Below are 13,571 nucleotides of genomic sequence, written 5' to 3' on the forward strand. Positions count from 1 at the left end.
TCTTGGACAAAGGTTCAGGAGCAAGGTACTGCAGACAAAAGAATACAGGAGCAAGATCAAGTACTGAGTTGAGACTACGATGCAGTGTGCCCTACACAGCCCACCCGCGGGGCTGGTCGTGGACCATGCTGGGTTTGAAGCAGGCTCTAGACGAGGTGTGGAGTAGATGAGACTGGAACATGGCGAAGATCCCGAAGAGGCCTGCACCGGGGCACGCCCTACACAGCCGCCTGAGGCTGGTCGCGGACCACGCTGAAGCGGAGCAGGTTCAAACAGAGTCTTAGATATGGACAGCCACAAATGCAAGGGACTCCGAAGACAGGGACAGGATACAAGCTCAGGATTCAAGAGACAGGATACTCAACCAACTCGGGGTTCAAGACTTAGGATATAAGCAGAAGTCTTCTGGAGGCTTGCATTGAGGAGGAGAAGATGACCTTGTACCATGAGGCGCCCTACATAGCCCGCCCGTGGGCTGGTCACGAACCATGACAATGGCACGCCGGGAAAGTGAACATCAAGGAACCAAGGAACTGGAGGCAGAGGCGAAGACAAAGGCATCAGGAAGGAACTTCAGACATCAGAAACCTGAAGACATCTGGAGGTATGGACGAAGGACATCAGGAACACGGAGACATCTGGAGATATGGATGAAGGACATCAGGAACATGAAGATGGCACCGTCAAAGCAGGAGAAGACCACGGAGGACCTGGACTGAAGAGAGGACACAGACAACTGTGAGACTCGATCCGAAGGCACTGGATGAAGGTAGGCAGGGTCCTTTTATAGGGCTGAAGCAGGAAGCAGTCATCAGGTGGGGCCCGGGGTATATCCGGCCGCGGGCCCTTTAAGTACAGTGAAGTGGCGCGCGCCGGCACCTAGAGGCACCTAGAAGTAGAAGCAGTACCATGGATAACGGCGGCCGCCGCACAGGAAGCAATGAAGGAGCAGGCCTCTGCGCAGGCCCCGATGGGAGGTGGCGGCTTCCTTGCCGCACGAAGAGGATCCAGAGGGTTCCATGCCGCGAAGATCAGCGACCTCCAAGCCGCAGAGACAACGAAGACGTCGGTGGCCCTGCCACGAAGATGAGAGCAGCGACGCGGCCTCCGAGCCGCTAGAGAGCAGCAGCTCCTGTCGCATGGGGAGGTCAGGGGCAGCTCTCCTGCCACATGAGATGTCCCGGGGGCGGCACTAGGCCGCCCAAACGAAGGCGACATCGGCGACTCCCAAGCCACGGTGAGAAGGGACTCAGCGGTGTCTGCAACGGCAGCACGACTGAGAAAGTGAGAGGCCTGCTAGCAGGATGGACTCCACGAGCAGGAAATAACAAAAGTATAAACAGAAAGGTACTGAGAAGAACTGAACTGGAACTCGCAACAAACCAGCCTCTATATGCAGAACAACAATGAAAAAACAGAAACATTACCAGTCTTCATAAAACATTAAATAATTCAATCAAGAAATATAAAACAATCATAATAGTAAAATCATATTCATAAAAAGAATGTTTCAAACCAGTTAATGAACAGAATATTGAAAATTTCCAAAACACCAAAAAAAAAAAAAAAAAAGTAAAAATCTGATGGAATAAAAAATCCAATTAGAAAATGTTCTATTCCCTCCCCCAAAAAAATATTTCAAAAGAGCAGAATCATCAAATTATATCCAATAATTAAAAATAATAAGGATTAAAAAATCTCCTGCTCTCCATACCTGGGATCTGATTTCCAGTCATTCTGAGATTGTCATGAATTGGGGGAGGTAGGGACGCCCAAATTTTATCTTCTCTCTCACACACGCACAATAATACATTCATTCTCTCACGCTTCTCTCTCCCTCACCCTCACAGATACATTATGTGTGTGTGTGTGCGTGCGTGCTTGTGAGAGCCTATATGTGACACATAGGTTCTCACAGACACACAAACACACAAGCTCTCACACAGACACATTCACAAGCACACAGGCATTCACACACAGACTCTCATACAGACATAAGATTTCTCACAGACACACACACATGCAACTCACACACACACAGGCTCTTACTCACTCATACACACATATAAGCTCACACACATACACACATGGTCTCTTGTTGTCATTGGGCCATGGTGGGATGGGCTCCACCATGCCCTCGCCGGCCTCCTGTCCTGTTGCTGTCGGGCCGTGGTGGTATAAACTCCACCATGGCCTTGCGGGCCTCCTGCTATCTTTGGGCAGTGGTGGAATGAGCTTCACCATGGCCCCGTGGGCTTCCAAATGTCTTCAGGCTGTGGTGGGATGAGCTCCACCATGGCCCAGCGATCTTTCTGCTTGGGTGGGGAGCTGTGTGCGAGTGGGCGTGCATGCATGCACATACATGGAAGACGGGCTTCTCCTTCTTTGGCCGCTGGTGGATTAGGCTCTGTCAGTGGCTCTGCAGCCTCTCTTGCTGCAGCTGGCCCGGTGCCACCCCGTGCAAATGCACAGTATGCTCACCTGTTTGCGCCGGGCCTGCTGCAGAGCAGGAGTGAAGTAGATTGACAGAGCTGTGAGTGTGTGCCAGTGCCAGATTTAGAGTTCTGGGGCTGTCCCCACTCTCTTCCCCCTTTCTCCCCGCCGGAGGTGGGACAACAGGGAGCAGAAGGTCCCCTGGTTTCTTGTGGCAGCTCGAGGGTAGATCATGTGGTGTAAATTAAAAAATTCTGAAGCAAATTGGCAAACATTTCCATCTTTTATATTACATTATGAAAATAGTTTTACACTATAATTATTAGTATCATTTATTTTATTTTTATTGAGTGAAAAAAAGATCTCATGTTTTAAAATAGGGAGGAGACTTCAGGGATGGAATGAAGAAGAGAGCAGATTCAGGACTGGGGCAAGGAGAAAGGGGGAGGAGTGTGAGAATGAAGGAGTACCTGGGATGGGGAGGATGGGAGATGGGAAATATTAGGAATTTTGGATGGGGGACAAGGAGGAAGAGAGGAAGGTTCTTAAATTAAGGAAGGGGAGGAGGGATTAAGGCAGAGATGGGGAGTGGGTTCCAGGATATGGGGATAAGGGAGGTTCTAGGATCTGGGAAAGCGAATCCAAGATCAAGGGAGGGAGGATTTGGATTACAGAGTGTGGGGAAGAGAGGAGGGAAGTGTCCCTATCATGTTCTGGTCCTGCTCCTCATTGCATCCCTTCTCTAACATCCTACCCAACATGACACAAACACAGAGCACCAATCCCTTCTCTTACATCCTACCCAACATGACACACACACAGAGCACCAATCCCTTCTCTAACATCCTACCCAACATGACACACACACAGAGCACCAATCCCTTCTCTTACATCCTACCCAACATGACACACACACAGAGCACCAATCCCTTCTCTATCATCCTACCCAACGTGACACACACACAGAGCACCAATCCCTTCTCTTACATCCTACCCAACATGACACACACACAGAGCACCAATCCCTTCTCTATCATCCTACCCAACATGACACACGCACAGAGCACCAATCCATTCTCTATCATCCTACCCAACATGACACACACACACAGCACCAATCCCTTCTCTTACATCCTACCCAACATGACACACACACAGAGCACCAATCCCTTCTCCCTTTTACTCACAAACACTGCCACCTACCCTTGTTCCCCTAGCTCACATACATAGGCATACACCCCCCAGTCATCTCCCAGCCTCTCTTCCCACCCTCCCAATGATCCTAACCTCCCCAAAATGATCCCCTTTGCTTTGTCTACTGCAGGCAGAAATGATGGCAGAAAAGGACCAAATGATCCACCCAGTCTGCCCAGTATGCTTATGCCATTATATGCTGCACTGTGCAGGTTACCCCCATGCTTATCAGTTTACCAGACTGTAAATGTCAGGGCCCTTGGATGCTGTTTGAATCCAATTTCCCTTAACCATTGCTGTGAAAGCAAAGAGCAATGTTGGAGTTGCATCAAAAGTATCAGGCTTAGTGATTTAGGGTAGTAAGCACCGCATCAGCTAGTTACGTCCATTTTTTTTTGTTCCCCAAACCGTAAAAGTCAGGCCCTTGTTGGTTGCTGCCCGAATCCAATATCCCTTTTCCCACTGCCATTGAAGCAGAGAGCAATGATGGAGTTGCATTAACAGTATCAAGGCTTATTAGTTAAGAGTAGTAACTGCCACACCAGCAAGTTACTCCCATGCACTCTTGTCTTCATTTCTATCCTCCAGCCTTTAGGGATCCATAGTGTTTATCCCATGCTCCTTTGAATTCCTTGACTGTTTTTGTCTTCACCACCTTCTCTGGAAGGGCATTGAAAACATTCATCACCCTCTCTGTGAAGAAAGGTTTCCTGACATTGATTCGGAGTTGTTCTCCCTGGAATTTCATTTCTATTGATTTCTTTCCAACAGAAAAGGTTTGTTGTTGATTGTGCATCATTAAAACCTATCAGGTATCTGAAGGTCTGTATCATATCTCCCCTGCACCTCCTCTCTTCCAGGGTGTACATATTCAGATCCTTCAGCCTCTCCTCATAGGTCTTCCAGTGCTGACCCCTCACATTTTTGATCACTGTTCTTTGGACTGCCTCTATCACTTTTGAGATACGGGCACCAGTACTGAATGCAGTATTCCAGGTGAGGCCTCACCAAGGATCTCACCAAGGGCATTTTCACCTTTTTTTTTTCTTACCATTTTTTTCCTCTCTCTATGTAGCCAGGCATTCTTTTGGCTTTAGCTATTGCTTTGTCACATTGCTTTGCCACCTTCAGGTCATGATTCTGACCAGGTGGGTGGTTATATATCCCCACTACTGTACCCTTGGAATTTCTGTCCATAAAGATTCAAGAATGCAATTTATTTCCTGCAAAACTTTTATCCTGCTTGACTCTATGCCATCCTTAACATAGCGTGCCACCCCTCCACCAATTTTACCTGCCCTATCATTTTGGTAGTATATGTACTCTGATATCACAGTATCCCAAGTTATCCTCCTTTCCCCAGGTCTCTGAGATGCCTATTATGTCTATATCTTCTTTAGCGCCATACATTCTGTCTCTCCAGTCTTATTTTTCATACTTCTTGCATTTGCATACAGACATTTTAAAATAGTTTTATTTTTATCTCTATTTTATATCTACTTATCAGATGGCACAGGCATATTGGATTCATTTTTATCAGTGTGTTTAAATACATTTGGGTATTTTCAGCTTTCACTTTCAGCTTGTTATTGGGACATGCTAACTTACTTGGTTTGCTAATATCCTTTGAAGATATCTCCCTCTAAATCAGGTGCTGCTGATCGACTGTCGGTTTTCCCCCATGATCTAGTTTAAAAGCTGCTCTTTCTTCTTTTTAAAAGTTAGCACCTGGTTCCACTCTGGTTAAGGTGAAGCCTGTCCCATCTGAATAGGCTCTCTTTTCCCCAGAATATGTCCCTGTTCCTAACAAACCTAAATCCCTCTTCCCTGGATCTCAGTACTCAAATAGCAAGGGTGCTGCAGGGCAGGAGTGAGGTGCATTGGCAGAACTGTGGGTGTGTGTGGGTGTCTCAGTAATACATTAGGAGGGGATGCTGTAGAGCATATGGTGCATTGGCAGAGCTTTGTATGGGAGGGTTTTTGTACAATAGCAGGGAGTGCTGCAGAACTGAGGTGCATTGGAAGATGTGTGTTTGTAGGGGGGGGGGTATTACTATTACGTTAGGAGAGGTTTTGCAGGGCAGGAGTGAGGTGTGAGTAGAGTTTGCTCAGAGGCATTCTGTCAGTCTCTTGTATTCTTAAGCACTAAAAATCTTCTTTTTCTCAACAATGCCCTTAAACTCCCTCCGGTGGAGCGCACTGTTAACCCGCATTTGGACGCACGTTTTCGATGCGCTAGCTTTACCCCTTATTGAAAGGGGTAATAGCACGTCAAAAATGCGCGTCCAATCCCCCCCCCCCCCCGAAACTAATAGCGCCCGCAACATGCAAATGCATGTTGATGGCCCTATTAATTATTCCCGCGTGATACAGAAAGTAAAATGTGCAGCCAAGCCGCACATTTTACTTTCAGAAATTAGTGTCTACCCAAAGGTAGGCGTTAATTTCTGCCGGCGCCGGGGAAGTGCACAGAAAAGCACCCTCCGACTTAATATCATGGCGATATTAAGTCGGAGGCTCCAAAAGTAAAAACAAAGTAAAAATTAAAAAAAAAAAAGAAAAATCGACCCGCGGCCCGCAAGACGGACGCTCAATTATGCCGGTGTCCGTTTTCCGAACCCGTGGCTGTGAGGGGTTTGAGAACCAACGCCGGCAAAATTGAGCGTTGGCTGTCAAACCTGCTGACAGCCGCTGCTCCTGTCAAAAAGGAGGCGCTAGGGACGCGCTAGTGTCCCTAGCGCCTCCTTTTACCACAGGGCCTAATTTGCATAGGCCACCCTCCTGAATCGCGCACCCAAGAGAGTGGCCTGTGCGCGTGCTGGGAGAGCGGGCACTCAACAGCTCCCCCGTGCGTTTTTCTGAATCGGCCTATAGGGAAGGTGGAAGGAGGCTTTTTTCTGACTGAGACTGCTGTAGACTTCAGAGAACAAGGCAAAAGCTGGAAGCTGTGTCTTTGTGCCAGGCTTTATTGGGGTATCCTCTTGGGGTATCCCCGAGCCCAGACACGTCTTATGAAATACACACTCAATCTTAACACTATGCACATCTGTACTAGCAGCCCAATCTCCCCCCCTCCCCCCCCCCCCGGGAATGCTACAGTTTTCTTCCAGCATTCTCCGAGCACAAGCTCTCCAGCTCCTCTGGGGCCACACCTGGCTGAGACTTTAGCCCGGGTGCCATGTCAGCTCCAGCCACCGGTCCTGTTCCCCTTCCACATCCTCTCGCACTAACCTAGAACAGCGCCCTCTAGTGCTGGTCACCAGACAGTCATCGGGTATTGCATTAAGCGCAGAGCTTAGCACGATCTGTCCATACAAGGAGAGGGACTGTCAACAGAGAAGGTGAAGAGGGGACTATTTGAATGTTTTAACCCAAAGACTTAAAGCTTTCCTTGAGATTCGAGACCTGAAATCTTTGACGTATTCATTTAGACTATTGCACCCCTGCAACCCCACAAGGAACCTCCGCTCATCCAACACAGGTTTACTTACAAGTCCCTCCATTAAGGAAGTTCATCGAGTGTCCACAAGAGAAGGCGCTGCATCAATAGCAGGGCCCCCACATCTAGAACACCCTCCCGGCTCCTCTCAGAACCCACCCCACGATGCCTTCCTTCAGAAAGAACCTCAGAACATGGCTCTGTCGGAAAGCATTCCCTCCAGAACATGAATCCCCGGCTCCCCCGCCCCTTTTGTTACCCTCCCTTGGCACAGAGAGTTCCCCTCTCTGCCACTGTACATAGTAAGTTAAATCAGAATATATTTACTGTTAGAAAAGTTATTATGGAAAGCAAGTTTTCTTTATATTTACTCAGTTAATCTGTTACACTGTATCATGTCACCAAAAGGCCTGCCTTTAAACATCCCGCTGTATGTAAACCGCTGTGAAACTTCAAATCCAATATCGGTACAGAAAAAAATCAATCAATAAATCAATCAATATTGCAACTCCTTGTAACACAGTCTGTTGTTGAATTTGATATGCAAACGTCAAATTGCTCAAAACAGAGCAGCCAAGTTAATACTCGGGGGGGTGCAGAGGGGGACAATACGATCATCTTACGCCCCTAAAGCAAGAAATACAGTGGTTGCCAGTCTCATCTGGAATTCAGTAGAAGATTGGGTGCCTCACATTCAAGTCTGTCATCGGGGTACCCGATCCTGTATCAGCCTATAAGAACCCTACACTCCCCCCATCACGAAAGGCTCAGGCTACCTTCTCCCGGGGAAATCAGACGTGAAGGAACCCGTGAATTGAGTCTCTTGTCCTAGCCGCAGGCCTCTTGAACATCTTACATTTCCCTCTGCGAGCAGTAAATTCAGGAAGGACCTAAAGACCTGGCTTTTCTCCAGAGCTTTTGACATCTTGTAATCCCTAATGTTCTCTAATTAACACTTTTATAATATGCAGGGTATTATTATAGGTCATATACTTGTCATCATCTTATGCTGTCAGCTGTATTACAGGGGTCCCCTGTATTATTGTTTATTACATTTTTAATTTAGATTTAAATTTCTGTTTCAACATGTCAATGATATTTTATAATGTATCGTATAATAACTAATTGTATTTTCTGCGTGTTAACCATTTAATTGTACATTGCCTTGATTGTACTTAAAGAAATTTGATCCATGAATAAAGTAAACTATTAGGAAGGGCACGGTCTCTGCCAACTCAACACAGAACCACAGAATTTGACTGCAGATAAGGACCAGATATTTGCAGCTAAGGATCCCCTGTGGTTATCCCAGGCTTTGCCTCTCACTCCCCCACAGCTTGGGATCCTCTGTGCTTATCCCAGGCTTTACCCCCTCACTCCCTCACAGCTAAGGATCCTCTGTGCTTATCCCAGGTTTTACCTCTCACTCCTCCACAGCTAAGGATCCTCTGTGCTTATCCCAGGTTTTACCTCTCACTCCACCACAGCTAAGGATCCTCTGTGCTTATCCCAGGTTTTACCCCTCACTCCACCACAGCTAAGGATCCTCTGTGCTTATCCCAGGCTTTACCCCTCACTCCCTCACAGCTAAGGATCCTCTGTGCTTATCCCAGGCTTTACCCCTCACTCCACCACAGCTAAGGATCCTCTGTGCTTATCCCAGGCTTTACCCCTCACTCCACCACAGCTAAGGATCCTCTGTGCTTATCCCAGGCTTTACCCCTCACTCCCTCACAGCTAAGGATCCTCTGTGCTTATCCCAGGCTTTACCCCTCACTCCCTCACAGCTAAGGATCCTCTGTGCTTATCCCAGGCTTTACCCCTCACTCCACCACAGCTCAGGATCCTCTGTGCTTATCCCAGGCTTTACCCCTCACTCCACCACAGCTAAGGATCCTCTGTGCTTATCCCAGGCTTTACCCCTCCCTCCCTCACAGCTAAGGATCCTCTGTGCTTATCCCAGGCTTTGCCTCTCACTCCCCCACAGCTAAGGATCCTCTGTGCTTGTCCCAGGCTTTACCCCTCCCTCCCTCACAGCTAAGGATCCTCTGTGCTTATCCCAGGCTTTACCCCTCACTCCACCACAGCTCAGGATCCTCTGTGCTTATCCCAGGCTTTACCCCTCACTCCCCCCACAGCTAAGGATCCTCTGTGCTTGTCCCAGGCTTTACCCCTCACTCCACCACAGCTAAGGATCCTCTGTGCTTATCCCAGACTTTATCCTTCACTCCCCCACAGCTAAGGATCCTCTGTGCTTATCCCAGGCTTTACCCCTCACTCCCCACAGCTAAGGATCCTCTGTGCTTATCCCAGGCTTTACCTCTCACTCCCTCACAGCTAAGGATCCTCTGTGCTTATCCCAGGCTTTACCTCTCACTCCCCCACAGCTAAGGATCCTCTGTGCTTATCCCAGGCTTTACCCCTCACTCCCTCACAGCTAAGGATCCTCTGTGCTTATCCCAGGCTTTACCTCTCACTCCCTCACAGCTAAGGATCCTCTGTGCTTATCCCAGGCTTTACCTCTCACTCCCCCACAGCTAAGGATCCTCTGTGCTTATCCCAGGTTTTACCCCTCACTCCCCCACAGCTAAGGATCCTCTGTGCTTATCCCAGGCTTTACCCCTCACTCCCCCACAGCTAAGGATCCTCTGTGCTTATCCCAGGCTTTACCCCTCACTCCCCCACAGCTAAGGATCCTCTGTGCTTATCCCAGGCTTTACCCCTCACTCCCTCACAGCTAAGGATCCTCTGTGCTTATCCCAGGCTTTACCCCTCACTCCCCCACAGCTAAGGATCCTCTGTGCTTATCCCAGGCTTTACCCCTCACTCCCCCACAGCTAAGGATCCTCTGTGCTTATCCCAGGCTTTACCCCTCACTCCCTCACAGCTAAGGATCCTCTGTGCTTATCCCAGGCTTTACCCCTCACTCCCCCACAGCTAAGGATCCTCTGTGCTTATCTCAGGCTTTACCCCTCACTCCCTCACAGCTAAGGATCCTCTGTGCTTATCCCAGGCTTTACCTCTCACTCCCCCACAGCTAAGGATCCTCTGTGCTTGTCCCAGGCTTTGCCCCTCACTCCCCCACAGCTAAGGATCCTCTGTGCTTGTCCCAGGCTTTACCCCTCACTCCTCCACAGCTAAGGATCCTCTGTGCTTTTCCCAGGGTTTTTGAATTGTTTGCGATGTTGTCTCCAGCACTTTCTGTTGGAAGCTGTTCCTATCCCTATCCATAAAGAAATCGATGTTAGGCCTATCCCCCCTGTAGTCTCATATCTTGCTCTAGTTCATTCTTTCTTCTGAGTAAGGGTTGCTTAATGCAACTGATGCATACCTTTGAGGTATCTGAACAAGATCTGGATGCCCTGGGACCTGTGTGCACCATGCGTTACCACCCACATGACATCTTGCTGCTTTCAGTATTTAATCTCTTCTCAATTATGAAGTATTTTCCTCCCCACTCCCATTCTAAATCTGTCCCATTACCCCTCCCCAGCCCCTGACGTCTGCCCCATTCTTGTCACAAGCACGGCCCATGATGAGCAGTGAGAAGGGATAGCCACCACTTGCTGATTCTCACATTATTCTTTCCAGCGAAATCTTATGGCAGACGGTAATTTTTGTACCAAACTGTGTCCCCCAGAGTTATCTCTGGTCATTCACTGATGATCTTTACACAACTCGTAGGCAGTTTCCATGTGAATAACGTAACTTGTCTGTCCCACCAGGTGACCCGCAAGAGCGGATGAGTAGGGCAGAGTTAGGCTCCCCTGTAGATTAACCAACGTACTCCTACTGTTACAGATAAACCCCATTAGTCCAGGACAGGGTCAGCCCACCCCGATGACCTGGAGTCATCTAGTGAATATAACAATAGGCCTATCAGGTCCACCTGAAAAGGAGAAGCCATTGCTAGATTTGTCAGTTGCATGGAGGGAAATATAGGTCCCACTCTTCTTCAGTAGGTGGGATGGGGGGGGGGGGGGGGGGCAATCAGAACTACAATTCCCAGCATACAATGGGGAGAGGGAAGGGGGCAACAACAAGTCTGGACCAGCATCTTGGCCTTGGTGAGCTGGCAAATACTATATACCAAACATTAAGCAATCTGAACAGAAGGCTGCCCCCCTCCCTCTGCAAAACCTTTCACTGGGGGAAGTTCAGCTTGCCCCGTAAATGCAGTTTTTCCTGCTAACCAATAATCTCAAGCATCACAAAGATCTGTGAGCATAAACAGGTTTCTGTATACAAAACACCAGCAGACCGTACAGGCATGAAACCCAGCAAGTCTGACCAGAGATCCTGGTTCCCATACAGGGAGAAGTTGGCACCGATGGTAATAGCACACACAGGAGGAGGAGGAGGACAGGGCAAATTAGGGTGGTGAGGGGGGATGCAGGAGATGGTAGGACAGGGGGAAGGACATGAGTAGAAAGGGTGGGGGGGCAACGCAACGTTGACCCACCCTGTGGGGGGGGCACTTGCGTTGACCAGAACGTGGCAAAGAAAAAAGGCTCCAGATGGAGCCATTGGCCTGAAGAAAAAGAGAGGCAGAGGACAGCCCATCCCACTGGCAGTCAAAGAGGACAGGCCCCGTCGAGGTCACTGCTGAAACCTATCCCACCAGTGGTGATCAGGAGAGGTTCCACCTCACTGAGTGTGTGTGTGTGTGAGAGGGAACATGTATGTTTCTAAGAGAGTAAGCATGTGTGAGAGCATGTATATAAGAGGGAGGTTGTGTGAGAACATGTGGGTAAGTATGTGAGGGAATCTGTGTAAAAGTATGTGTGTGTATGTGAGAGGGAGCAGGTGTGAGAACGTGAGTGAGAGGAAGTATGTGAGGGAGCATGCGTGTGAGTATGGTTTGTGTGAGTGACAGAATGGATAAGTGGTAACTTTAAAATGAGCATGCAGGGTTTTCGGGTTAGCAACCACCGTAGTGCATGTAAATATATACATATTATAAGTGATTTTTTTTACCTCAGAATATTGTACTTTGAATGTCCTTTTTCACGTAAAATCTGGTATGAATGCATGTGTGTGTGTGTGTGTATGTGTGTGTGTGTAGAAGGCTGGGAAACCCCATCAGTCACACTGCCTCAGCATGGCCCCATCCTCCTTTCTTGACTGGCAGGGGTGCTCCAGTGCAGCATTTGTTTTTTACTGGCCTCCAAATTTTGGCAGTTTAGGTGACTGCCTAGTTTGTCTAATGGTAAAACTGGCCCTAGCAGGATGTCACAAGCATAGACGAGACGGGGGATAGGTGCAGACAAGTGGGGAACAGGAGAAAGTCCCGAGAAAAAGGAAGGGGGAACACGGGAATTGAGCAGATGTGCTTGGGGGGGGAAGGGAACAGATAGACCCAAGTAGATAGAGGGGGGCGCAAGTTCTGTATTCCTGTAGACTTGCTGTGCATCACCGAGATCTCAGGAGCCACCTGCACGCTTTCAAGGGGATTTTCCCCAATACCAGCATCACTTTGTAACCATGAGGCCCTCATGCACTTCACGATGTGGACATCACGTCTCAGTTTAGTTCAAAATCTCAAATTTTTTTTTCAGCAAACTGCTGCATGACATAGGACACAGAGGGAAACAGGTGTCCATGCCTGTTTTTTTTTTTCCAGGGTATGGTGGGATTTGTAGTCCCCGCTTCTTTCACTTCCCATTAGTACTATAAGTACCAGAATACCTGGAGCATTCCTCCTCATTCTCCCACTGGGATTTCATCTTGGAATCGGGTCAGCAAGCTCCATGCTATTAGAGACAGTATCAACCGGGCAGGAGCAGAACCTGAATTTTTGGGGAGGGGGACCCAAGGTTAACATCGGTGAGCACTATGGCCAGCCCCCCATCCCGATCCCAATGGCCACATAACCCTTTTCATTTCTGGCAACACTCTGGGGCCGATGCAATATAGTGCGCTTGGCCGAGCGCACTGTTTAACCCGCAGTTGGATGCGGGTTTTGGACGCACGTAAAGCAGGCATTAATTTCTGAGCAGCCCAAAAAAGTGTACAGAAAAGCAGAAAATACAGCACAGCCCCCCATTTAAATATTCGATCGTGTGTCCAGGAGAGGTGGCTGGCTCAACACTGAGCGCCTGTTTTCTGCACAGATTTATTGCATGGGCCCTTCTGTGTTTCCTATCTCTTCACCTTCTCCCTCCCCTGTTTCGCAGTCTCCCTCTGTTGTTAATGCAAGTTACTTCATACCAGGGATAATTTCTCAGGCTGTTCAATAGCAATTATGTAAACAAGCTTCCAGCTTTCCACCCAGCCCAGGCATACCTAAACTTTTAAGGAACTGGGTGGATAAATGTATTTATTTATTTTATTTAAATCTTTTTTATACCAACATTGATGAAGCATATCATATCGGTTCACATAAAACAGGGGAGTAAAAATGTGAGAAGGAAGGAAAAAATTACATTAAACAGGGATATGAGAACTTGGTTGCCAAAAGTAAACAGCCTTTGATAGCCTCAAACCTTTACCTCTCTAGCCAAAG

Source organism: Rhinatrema bivittatum, chromosome 12 (genome assembly GCF_901001135.1).
Source record: "Rhinatrema bivittatum chromosome 12, aRhiBiv1.1, whole genome shotgun sequence".
Classification (NCBI taxonomy): domain Eukaryota; kingdom Metazoa; phylum Chordata; class Amphibia; order Gymnophiona; family Rhinatrematidae; genus Rhinatrema; species Rhinatrema bivittatum.